A 13,378-nucleotide genomic window follows, 5' to 3' on the forward strand; every position below is an offset into this window, starting at 1 on the left:
TGTTGTAAACAAAATGTCGTAAAACTATTTCCGTAACTTCCCTTCGTTAAATTTATTTAACAAGTTAGTCATCTAGTAAATCGGACATAATTAAATGATTTCAGCTACCGTCAGTCTCTCCCTGTCAGCAAATCATATCATATTCTCATTTTTTCATCGCCTCGATTTAGCTATGATCAAAATGGTTCAGACGATCTACGAACACGAATTTTTATTGTATAAAAACTATAATAATAAAATTGTTCATATAAATAAAAAGCGGTTATTCATTTCGCGACGTCAGAAACTACAAGACATTAATTCGTGCTATAATATTATTGTTTTATTGGTTGAAAGTATCAAGAAGAGGCGGGTATGAGAACGATTTATTTGTACTTTTTTATTTCCGCGAAAAAATGTGAATTTCGTCTGTCGTCACTGGCGGGTTTTTAAACTCTTACATCTTCTTCGATTAGTCTGAAATATTGTTCTTATTATCCTAAAGGATGTGCTCAAACCGGAAGTCAATTAGGTATCCGTTAATTTGATTGTTATTTGTTAGTAACGCGGGTTTAAAAATATTTTTTTTATATATCTTCTGTTTTATGACAGAACTTCCAACTGTTCTCGCTAGTTTTATTTTAGTGCTACTATATTTTCTCCAGAATTCCAAAACCTACGTTCTTGTAATGTATTTGATATTTTTACGACAACGTTTTGTCAAACAACTTTAATAGCAAACAGAGTAAGCTTCAAAAATATTTTTTTAATATTTTACTGTGACTCCGAATTATTTTTCGGTGGTATCCAAATGTATGTATGTATGTATAAACTCTTTATTGTAGAAAACACAAATTTACACACAAAACACAAACACACAAATTGTTTCATTATTAAATAAATTATACATATTTCTGCTATGTAAACTGCATCATTATCATAGCAATATTTTTATTAACTAACTTTGAATTAAATTGATTAATTAATTTAGTTATTCGTTTGAGTCGCATCTTTTTATACTTTAACCCGTTATTCATTAACTTTACATTCCTCAATTAGGTAATTTAGGGTTTATCCTTTTCTTACAAATACATAAGTCAAAATGACAGATTGAGACAAAATATTAATTGCTTATTGAGGCTTGTAGTGCGTTTACGAATAACGGCATAATAATTTTAGACAGGAAGTATAAATACGCATAGATAGCATAATTATATTAGTTTAGTAGTATAATACATAACGCGCTGGTGCATGGTGGCCTAGCGGTAAGAGCGTGCGACTTTCAATCCGGAGGTCGCGGGTTCAAACCCCGGCTCGTACCAATGAGTTTTTCGGAACTTATGTACGAAATATCATTTGATATTTACCAGTTGCTTTTCGGTGAAGGAAAACATCGTGAGGAAACCGGACTAATCCCAATAAGGCCTAGTTTCCCCTCTGGGTTGAAAGGTCAGATGGCAGTCGCTTTCGTAGACTAGAGCCTACGTCAATTCTTGGGATTAGTTGCCCAGGCTCCCATGAGCCGTGGCAAAAATGCCGGGATAACGCGAGGAAGAAGAGTAGTATAATACATAAACTCATTTTCACCGCCACCAACTTTACGACTACTAAAATAAAGCTCCCAATTTGTACACAAGACTAACGCAAATCCAAGTTGGCTACTTTTGTCGGAACTAATCTAACTTGTGCGACTTGGCTGCAGTTTTACCGAGCTGATTGTCCGGCTGGGATTAGTGTTAAGTTGTGCACATAGTGGGTGTTTTGACTCGCAAGTGGATGAGTTGGCGGACGCACTGTCTTTTGTCGAAACGAATTTTATCCGCGATTTCAATTGTACTTAAAAGATAGATAGATACATACATTTACCTATTTCTAATTGAAAATTATTACATGTTATTTTTTTTTAATTTACTTAATTTAAAAAATGCATTATTGTATAGGTAGATAAATACTTCTTGATGGAAAACTTTCTGTTTTTTAAAAGATGAATCTTATTCATATCCAGATTTTAAACTACCGGTAGCAAATAGCAAATTCTATATTATGTATTTATGAATTTACCTAGTTTTTTAGTCGTTCATTCATTGTTTCATTTAATAATAACACTTTTCTCACTCACTCACTCACTTTACATACAAACTTACCCGTTTTGCTTGTAGGTATGTACGAATAGGTACAATCCTTTAAAATTAAAATAGTTCGTTGCAGTTTTTCGCACCGATATGACGAGTAACGAAATGAACACAAAAGAAAAACGACATTGAAAATCATAACCATGTTTGCTGTCAACTAAAAACGTTACAATGAAACCAAGAGGCCTATTCTGATACTAAGTTCTGTTATGGATTTGTAAAAATAAATAAATATTATAGGATAATTTTACACAGACCGACCTAGTCCCACAATATAAGCATGATAATATTTGTAATGTTCCCGAACCAGAAATGTAGTTGACAGCTGACAGATCATATCCATTACAAAATTATTACAAGAAATTACTATCAGGCTCAGTGTTGTTAAGAACTCAAGTATTTTGGGTTTCAATTTGAAGATCTCGACTAGTTTTTACGAGACTGCGCCAAAAAAAACCGAGTCTTTTAAGTCCCAAGTCGAATCCCGTATTTTCGAAGCGCAATTCAAAAGGGCTCGAACCACCGAATAAAGACTCCGTCGACAATTTTATAGGTTTTATCTAAATACTAGTAGCAGGAAAGAAAATAAGCGCTATTGTATTTGTTATACCTAACCCATCAATTTTACATTAAAGACAATGTATTTTGAACTTTTTTGGCAATAAATTTGAGTTACTGAAAAGGGCCCAAGTCTCAACAATAGACTCGGGTCTCTAAGACTCGAAAAGAACTCGAAATTCGCCTTAACAAGGAGTCTAAAAACACAGATGAGTCATAAAGCTGAGTATTTAAAGGACTCGAGTGTTAACCAATAATCCGAATAGGCCTCCGGAGTTCAATTCCCTTCTATTTCAGTACCTGTCACACTTATATGACAAGATATGACAATAACCATATTTCCCACCATATTGTTACTTTAGCTGTCACCGCTGAGTGACGTACTTTGTATAAAAAGTGTATGAGTCATTTAAAACGTTTTCTTTTTAAATCTAAATATGTGCTGAAGTGTGTTTGTTCGGATTATATTTTTAACTTTCCGGAAATTAATGTAAGAACAGATTGGTAAAGATTTGCTTTTAATTTTTCCATTTATATTTAACATATTTAGTGCTGTGTAATTGTTCACTTAATAATATGGTATTTGGCTGTATTTAAAATAAATTATTTTATACCATACAAGAAAAGCACAAGAAGATTATATAATAGAGAAACATAGACAGCAGTTATTTTTAGACACATTTTCTATTTTAAAAACTCATGTAAAACTATAAAGAGTAGGTAATGTGATTGTGACGTCACATGCTAGTGGTTCATATAAATTCCATAGTACTTAGCAAAATCGTTTTGACAGTTCGAAAAAATAAACTGATTTGACTAGTAGTCAAATACCCGTACCCCATTTCGGAATTGTAGGGTAGGTAAATCTTATCGAGAAAAGGATGGTACGGCCGTGCCTCTTTGTTTTGCTCGACTTGAGATATATTTTTCTACACACATAACATAAATCCTCTATGATGCGTTCAAAAACCGCAACTTACGGCCAGCATAGAGATAAACTATTTTATTACAACAAATTTCTTATCTGTTAAAATGTTCTTATTGCACAATTATAACGCCGAAACTGATTTAATAGTGACATTTAAATTTCGAACTTTTCTAAAAAACAAATGGATTTGATTAGACGTTTTTTAAAATGAAATGTCACTTTTAAACATTGTGATTAAAAGCCACAATAATCGTCGTAACATGCGGCTCCAGGACACACCACAGAGAACTCAAAATTCAGTCAAGACCCGCATCACACAAGAAAAGCGGTTAAAATCTTCATACCCTGGTATTTGGACCTCCTCTAAGACCTGAAAGTTAGGCACACAGTTATCTAACAGCAATCTAAAGCTCGGTTATGTGTCTAAGGATTTAGGTCACAGTAGATGTGGGATATTGGACTTGGAAATCGGTCAATCTTTTCAATAGTAAGACATCGAGCGCCAGACATAATATTTTATGTGTTTTAGATTTTAATTTTTGATGTAGGTAAGCTTTGAATTTTGATGTTGTATTTTAGTGTAAATAAAGTTGATTTATTAAGTTAAATGTTCAATTTTATTTATTCCAACGCAAATACAGACCTTTTAATTCAATTGTATTAAAACTTTTAAGATATTTTTGGCAATTAATTAAGTACACTTGGTTCCATAAGGAGGTAGATATAAATAAATATTAGTCACTTATCGACTGAGTATTAAATATTAAGCTTAGTAAATAAAATAACTCAATTCGGCAGTAAAAACTCAATCAAAACACCGTTTTCGAGATTTTAATGCACAAACATAATAAAACAAAACTTACATAAAACTCTTTTCGCACCAATAAATTACCCAATAAGGTATTAATTACGAAAAAATTGCACTTAAAAAGTAGTATTACCGCTCGTACGATTGATATATCACGACGCAACTTTCAAAAACTCCTATCGCTCAGTTAACTGTTAAAGCAATTCCTACCCTAACAATGTTGTCTTAGGGTTTTATTTTAAATAGCAGGTTGGATGGTATAGGAAGGTTTTGTAGTATTAACTGAATATATCTTAAGCCATTAAAAAGAGATGCGAGTTCTTAATTGAGGCACAATGACGGGGGAAAAGGAAGGATGTCCCGAAATAGACGGAATAACAAACAGATGGTAAAAAGTGTTGGGTGACACGTTATGGGTGCTTCAGACAAACCAAAAAACGCTGACTTTGAAATCGGTGGCTAATAAACTTACAACTGCGTATTTATAACCGGTTATTATAATAATATACTGTAGCCTAAAGATCCCATGTAACTCTCTTGAATGACCCTATACTGTAATTTATAGAGGAAAGCAGGAGGAGGTAGCCGATTAAGAGTGTAACGCTCTTACGGAGATGTCGCTAGGGTCCCCTAGACCCATATGGTGGAAAGATTTTCTGGCTATGGATGAGGTCTTGGTGGCTTAGCTCTGCTGGCAGAGCGCTGGAATACCTAGGTATCGATCTAGATGCCTTAAATTCAAGTCTCACCCAAGGCAGTCAATTTTCCACTTTTTAATTTCTTCAAAGCTTTCTAGAGGAAATCTCGTCACGGACGATTTTTCTTCTTCTTCTTCATTTAACTTCACATAACGCTGCAAATGCTCGGTGCTGCTTTTTGCTGAAAGTGGTTCAGCAAGTTAAAACAATTAATTATATTTTATTGTTGGCCCTGACTTGCAGTCAATTTGTCATCTTGCCAATTATTGGCCCTGATGACTTGCTAAGAAAATCTCTTTGAAATGTGACCCGTTTTAATTTCTTGTTAGTGTAAAATAGCTTAGGTACCTACTGCTATTTTGTGGATGTTTATCCACTTTCTAGCAACGAAATCAGCTTGAAAAACTGTTAAGGAAAACAAAACGCTGAAATTTTCAATTAGTTACATCTGAAACACCTTTAACACACCTACCCTTTTATTTGTCACTCGCTATTTATTGTTCCATGCGCTTCAGGTTACCGCAATAATTTAAAAATAAAAAACGTAAGGGTTAAAATTAACCCTAAACTGCTAGCGATTTGTTAATTGTTGGGGTGTTTTTGTTTCTTAGAGGTTTATTTATGAAACCAAATGGCCTTAGAAGGGGTTGGCTAATTTGAATTTTATGAAGTTTATTTTCGATTTGGAAAGGGGAAAATCCCTTGAGGATGCCTTGGTTTCTTTCAATTTGCTGTTTAAAAATACATGTTTGGTTTTTAATTGGACATCTTTGTAGCAAATGTGTTTCTATGTTAATGCTTGTAATGTGTTTGTTTATTGATTGTTTACATATTGAAAACAGAGGATGGCGAATCCTGTTTCCACCGTGATACAGTTTAATACTAGTACGGGGAACAGATGTAGCTTACTTCATTCATAAAATGTTATAAGTATATTATTTTTATAGTAATATTTACTAAACAGTGCAGTTAACCGACCAATTGTACACCTTATTCTAACATTCTAACAACTTAGGGACTGGGATTGGTCACTTAACTGTGCCGTGCCTACACGGTATTAACTACGACATTATTTCTTGCACTTAGTGACTAAAATTACTAATCCAAACTATAATTATAGTTCCGAACATAAATGTAAGCAAATATGTGTCCTTTATTACCGAATAAAGATATTTGTATTTGTATTTTGTATTTGTATTTGTACATAAATAATTTAGTATTTCGTGTATTGAAAATACAGAAAATACAGAAAATAGCTAAAGGTTTAGGTACTAAGTCAAGAAATTGCTTTAATATCTGGGAAAATACAGTTTCGGCGCGGCCAAAAGCTTCGGCGGGTTTTTAGCCAAAATTGAACCTTCGGCCGAAATATGATTTTTATTCCAAAACCGGAACTTCGATCGGACACTATATAGGTAAGTACTTATTTGCTTAGTAAATACCTATTCCCAATTAGGCAACTCTTTCATCTATTTTTAAATGAATTCGTAAAGTGAAAAAATAATCGATATAAAACTTACGTGAGACATATTTTAAACTGTTACGAGTTGCATTCTCCGCGAGCACTCGCGCCTGAGAAAGGACCCCCGAAGGGCCCGAAACATGTCGCCAATAGCGACTAAAAATTCAAGTGAGTGAAATCGTTGTCATCTAAACACTCTAAACAGTGAAAAATTCAATTGGAACTAACATCTAAACTCATCAAACACTAATTATAAAATCACATAAACGTTACAAAAATACTTTAACAACCTATTCCACCCCTACAATCCCTCATACAAATCAAAACACAAACAATAGAGTTCAATTAAATTTCCAATCCGCCGTTTCATGTCAAAGTTGCGGAACCCTTTTGGAAACAACCCGAGAACCAATATACTGGCGTAATGCGCCGTGCCAACAACTTTACAAAGGATACCCTGCCGTTTGGTGACAGGTAAAACAGGGTTCATGACTTTTGGTAATACTACGGCCACACCACAGAATAAATAAAAGTACAGAAGATTCACTCTCTAAACGCGTCTATTACGACAGAACTCAGGAACAGTCAGCAAGGAAGAGCTTTTCTCCTTCTGCTATACCGACCTTATGTAAGTGGAATATGAGTAGGTACACAAAAACACAAGAGTTAGAAGTGACGAAAGACCTGATAGACGCTCTTTTCTACGTTAATTTTATAACTTTTTTAACATGACCCTATAGAATCGATAGACGCGATTCTTGTAAACCTCACTGATTGTTTTTTTGTTAAATTTAAGGTGAAACGTTATGTATGATGTCATCAAGATATTGTCGTGAAGCATATTACTTATTTAATTTCCTTTTGTTTTGTTTCAGGTAATGTTACTACATATGTCAACAAGTGCAATATACATTTACAGGTAATTTAGCTTGAAGAGATACAGTCCTGAATGTCCTGATAGAGTAAACATGTATTATTTGAACTACTACTTTCATTACTAACACGTTCCAGGAACAGAAGGAAAGAGTAATCCAAGTGCAACTTATTTATTATTCTCTCAATTTTAATAAAATCATTATACCTATACCCGGTTTTAACCCACAGTAGCCCAAAGAAAAGCCCTCGTCATAATCCTTAATATTCGCCGTCACAAAGGTGACGTAATAACGACTAATCCCGCATTGTGGCGCCATCTCTCGGCGAGGGGCGCTTTGTAATTTGCGGGGGCTATTGAGAGTATTGAGGTTTGGGTGATGGATAGATACAGTGGTATTTAGAATTGAGTAAACAGAATGGTTGGATATTTTTTTTGTTCAGGCATGTTTATGTAAGAAATTCATGAGAAGTACGAGTATAACCATGAAAATAAGACTTGATAATTCACATGTACAGAATTACTTCAAATCGCGACAGCAATGCAGCAACGACAGTAACGCAATTTATCAAGGAAATTGACAGTGATATTATCGTCTCTATTCTGCAGCAGTAACGCTGCTGGAGTCGCCATACCTATACTAACTTTAATGTTGTATATTAATTTAATTTTTTTTTCACTGCATGAGCATGAGCTAGTAAAGGATGGAGTTTAAGTCGCGTGTAAGTGGCAACAAGTTGCTTTTTATGCTCTACTTATTGACTGCGTAATAAAATCTAAAACCTTTTACACAAACTGCCACTGCTGCAGCCGTGCGCGGGCCCGAGTACTCATTCCTTCAGTCTTCATTATATACCTACAGTATAATAAACATTTTGATGTTTCTGTATATTTCCCTCGCGAACGAAGTGAAAAGCTGAGTACATCATTCGGGCATAAAGTCCCATTTTATCCTCTACCTAAAATCGCATGCCTAAATTGCTTTATCTTGACAACTAGCTGTGTGTTGCCTTGCCTCTGTAGGTTAATAATTTTACCAGTGCAACATAAATAAATATATGTACTCTATTTTCAAGTAATCGCTAATCCCGTATTATGGCGCCATCTCCCGACGGATTGTCGAAAGGGGGCGCTTTGTTCGGCTACATAATTTGTTAAGGATTGGTGAGATTATACGTTATTGGAAGCTTGATGTGATATGGAGACGGTTTTGAGGTTTCACGCCTTTTAAAATAAAAAAAATTGGTAGAGCTTGTAGAAAGTTTTTCTAATGTTAAACTTTAAGCAACAAAAACTAGTCCTAGATATAGATATGTAGGTTAGATGAATATCTTTACCGAGTTTTATGTTGTTTCAGCAAGTCGTTTTAAAATGGGAGCGTAAATTCGATTAACAGCCATATTCGAACTTTAAGATACCTACGTCAAATATTAGAGACAGAAACGATATGGATCGGATATGTCAGTGTCAAACAAGTGTCAAAAGTGACGTTTTTGTTTGAAGAGAAAAAGTTCGAATATGGCTGTAAGTATATGGCGGTGGCTAGGTTCATAAGACTCTATATAGGAAAAAATCCAAAATATCGTATTAAGTACAGCCAACTTTACTGGCAACGTGAAAAGTGCACCCATATAGTTTGAACCTACCTCACTTTGCTCGGTCAATAAGAATTAATCTGAAAAACGCAATTATATTCATTCAAGTTTCAAGTAACAACACTCAAAAGTACTGAATGTGCCGTCGGAATGTTTCCTAATTCAAAATTTCCGAAATATGGCTATCAAAATTTTTTCGTTTCCAAAATGAAAGATTCATTAATTCCCAACTAAAATTCGAAATTTTTGACAACTTTTACAACTTCTTTTTCCACATCTGTAGGAACACACACAAAATGTAGAACTACTTTATTAATAATAATTTTATTTTTTATAAATATAATAATCATTCTGTAGAATAACTTTATTCAACAGAATTCAATTTCCTCTTAGCCAAACTACTGCAAACCGTTTCAAAGAAAGAAAATGCACCGCTAATCCGCCATCTTGAACCCTCTAATTACCTCCCCCTCCCCAAATTGAATGTTTAACCCGAAATTATTTAGTTGTGTTCACGTCAAAGTGATGGATCGCGCAATTATTGCGTCTCGCGTCAACGTTATTGATGGCTTGGCGGTATTGTTTTTTACGCTTTTGAGCGTTATGGATTATTAGATACTATATAGCGACCCGCCCCGGCTTCGCACGGGTTAGCAAATTATACGTAAACCTTCCTCTTGAATGACTATATCTGTTTAAAAAAAACCGCATCTAAATCCGTTGCGTAGTTTTAAAGTTCTAAGCATACATAGACACAGACAGCGGGAAGCGACTTTGTTTTATAGATACTATGTAGTGACAAAACTTGTATAAAATAACAAGTTTAATATCAGGTATTTGTATATATGTATAAACAAAGTAGGGAAAAAAACGATTTGTGTGACGAAATAAAAACAACATGGAATAGGTATACATGTTTATTTTTTGAAATGAAATGAAATGAAAGTTTATTCATGAGAACATATGGTAGGTACAGAAGATTATTTTTTATACAGGATAGGAAGCATCCTTTAGAAAATAACTCACGTTTTGATTTTTATTACACTTTAAAGTTTATTCTAAGACGTAATGTATTGCAAATTTTGTTATGTTTAAAGCGTGACAAGCAACGTCAAACACACTGATGTCAGCGTACATTGAAGGCAATATTTATTTTGTATGAAAAAGAGGGTTTAAAGGATTCATAATTTTCAAAAGTTGCTGAACAAATGTTGGTCAGTTTGAGCCTTTACAGCCTTTAATTTAATTTATTGCTCCTGTTACAGGAAGCACCCTGTATACGTATTGTGGGTATTTTTCTAGGTGTTTTGTTACAATTCAATTAGAGTTAGACCAAGAAAAGTCTGCAGCGATTTTGATAGCCCACGCAGTGCAAGTGTTATTTACACGTCATAAATTCATAGAAGTTTGATGTTTAAAATGACACTTGCACTGCGTGGGCTATCAAAATCGCTGCAGACGTTTCTCGGTCTGAGTCTACAAATATGTGAACTGTATTAAAAAGTACAAAATTTTAAGATCTAGGATTTTTTCGACCTGTGTAATGAAAAAAACATCAGTGTAGGTACATACTTGTAAAACAATCATTCGCAAGAAAAAAAAATCTAATTTGTGGTGATTTTTAGTGTAAATAAATTCATACCAAACTTGCTGTTAAGGGAAAGTTGACAAGACCTATACATATATAGAGGTAAAATTAAAACTAGATTTTGAGAATGATCTACTTTTATCGCTTTTTAAGAGCTAATTTGAGTTGGATAAAATTCAAACTTTTTCGTCCTTACTGCGGACTCAATTTTCATTCATCAATTTTCAAGTAGCACAAATTTCATATAAACAATCGCAAATTGCCTTATTTAATATGATTTAATCCCGCCATACTCTTAAACCGCGCTTATTTTGACGCAATCTCGCCAAAAATGTAAATAAAATGTTTTTTGACACATCATAACACCGGGTGCTAATTTTGTACACCGAAATTGGATAATTTTGGCGAAGATACGACCGTTTCTCGTCAGCCGAGCATCGTTACGGTTATGACATGTCGACTTTACGTTTAACTTTATGAAGTTTATGCGGCTGAGTGTACACCTTAACACAAATTTAAATAATGATAAGACACAATACTTTGTAAGCAAGTTTAATCTTTAGTCCTAGAAGGCGATGGATGAAATTCATCTGGATTTTTTTTTTATGGTCTGATGGTTAGTTATTTTTATAGAGATTATTGCAATTAATATGAAAGTATTTTTTTGTTTAATGGTGGGGGCTCGGCCTTGTAGTTAATTAAATACCTATTTTTATTTAAAAACAAGACTTAATTGTATTTTCATACCTTTGTATTAAAAGTAGTGTCCGACCGAAGGTTCGGTTTCGGTTTCGGTTTCGGCCAGTTTCGGCCAAAAAATCATGTTTCGGCCGTAGTTTCGGTTTCGGCCAAAAAACGGCCGAACCTTTCGGCCGGGCCGAAACTTACGCAATGGTACTTCGTTCTATGAAACTAAACTATGTGACAAAGACCAAAAGTTGTGAAACAAGTAGGACAACAATATTAATACATAATATACTGATTTATGTACCTATACAGAAATTAATCAGTTTATTATTAAACACAATTCCACTAATGATGGGTCCACTGAACGGTCGACGCAGTCTTAAGAGGCTGTCAATAGTGTCAATACCTAAAACGCACACACTGTCTAATTGTATCGTAGTAAATGAGATAGCACTGTCGCATGTTACTGGGCCTGGGCAAGGGAATAATAAGAAAACTCATCATAGTCATCATCTTCCTCGCGTTATCCCAGCATTTTGGCCACGTCTCATGGGAGCATGGGGTCCACTTGACAACTAATCCCAAGAATTGGCGTCGGCACTAGTTTTTACGAAAGCGACTGCCATCAGACTGACCTTCCAATCCAGAGGGTAAACTAGGCTTTATCGGGCTAGTCCGGCTTCCTCAATGGTAAATATCAACCTAGGCCACCAGCGCTCACCGCTAGGCCACCAGCGCTCAAGGGAATAATAAGAAAACTATTGAAATAAAAATAAATGTGGATTATTTGTGTAATATTACTCGTTAGCGGTTTAGGTATAAGTAAATGTTTTGACAAATTGATTTTAATTTCAGACACATAAGTCAAGAAATAAAGACATTAGAACCGTTTAATGGTGATTTTAAGACCAATCTTTGCAATTATATTCTATCGAGCCGATGTCGTTCAATCATGTATCGAGTGCGGCCACGGTATTAAAATATAATAAATATTAACATAGGTATAAATATATTTGTTGCTTTACTAAATCAAATAGTTTTTCTTAAAATTTTTGACAAGTTTTGTATCGCATCTCCTACTTTTGCACTACAGATACTCGTAGATTTTTATAAGGCAAATGGCTATCGGTTCTTCAATCTTTATCTCCATTATTTCTACCGGATTTTAAAAGAAATTGATACTATTTTATTTATGATTGTTTTAAACATTGTCTAAAAGAACACTTTTTTCTTATCTAGATTGCTGTGAAGGATATTATATACGATACGAAATCTACATATTTGGGTTCGTGTTCGTCTTTGACGTGTCGTAAAACGTGTCTAGGCTTTTAATTTTACACGAATTAACACGAAAGTTATGGCCAGAAAACCAGTTTTTTGGCCTTAAATTGTTCAACTTTGATGCCAAATATCGCGAAGACAATGAACTTTGAAATAAATATGGAATACTATATTGCTTAAAGCCGTTGCTGTTAATATGATAAGCTACAAAAAACATAAGAAAACTAAGGGATTCAGATCGAAGGTCATTGGCGTGGCGGAGCCCCTTAAGTAACATCATTTTCAAAGACATTGGGTGTTGACAGCCCCTTAATATGAGTTAAAAGCGGTTTTATGACATTTTTTCAACGATTTTAACAAGTCTTCAAAAGTTTCGGTTTCGGTTTCGGCCGAAACTAGAGTCAAAGCCGAACATTCGGTTTCGGTTTCGGTTTCGGCAAAAAAACATGTTTCGGTCGGACACTAATTAAAAGGTATCTACATTGTACTTAATTATTATTTATGGAGAATTTTGTCGTTAACTTTTATTGTACTGTCCACAGATGTGACCTTTACCTATTCTAAAATGTGTTTAACTCATATAGAAACGTCATGTTATAGGTACCTATAAGCTTTGTCTCATGTACATAGTAGTTCTTTGTATGAACCAAAAATGTATATCCACTCACAATCTAATGATCGACTCTACAAAATCAAACAAAACAATATCAACACAATTAATCGTACAGTCGGCCACATTAATAACCACCGCGACTAATATATTTCACCTCATTGTTGACGTCAGACAA

At 34.3% G+C, this 13,378-nt stretch overlaps 1 long non-coding RNA gene across 1 annotated transcript in view; it reads right to left on the reverse strand.

Moving 5' to 3' along the window:
- The window catches only part of LOC134654637 (uncharacterized), a 333,016-nt gene extending 320,891 nt beyond the window's left edge, over positions 1–12,125 (reverse strand). Inside the window, exons 1-2 of the long non-coding RNA XR_010097354.1 lie at positions 12,111–12,125; positions 11,716–11,826 (exon numbers count right to left, since the gene is read on the reverse strand). This is a non-coding gene — a long non-coding RNA (uncharacterized LOC134654637). The remainder of the gene's footprint in view (positions 1–11,715; positions 11,827–12,110) is intronic.
- Positions 12,126–13,378: the final 1,253 nt, after the last annotated feature.

The sequence above is a fragment of the Cydia amplana genome, chromosome 15, assembly GCF_948474715.1.
Source record: "Cydia amplana chromosome 15, ilCydAmpl1.1, whole genome shotgun sequence".
Lineage (NCBI taxonomy): Eukaryota > Metazoa > Arthropoda > Insecta > Lepidoptera > Tortricidae > Cydia > Cydia amplana.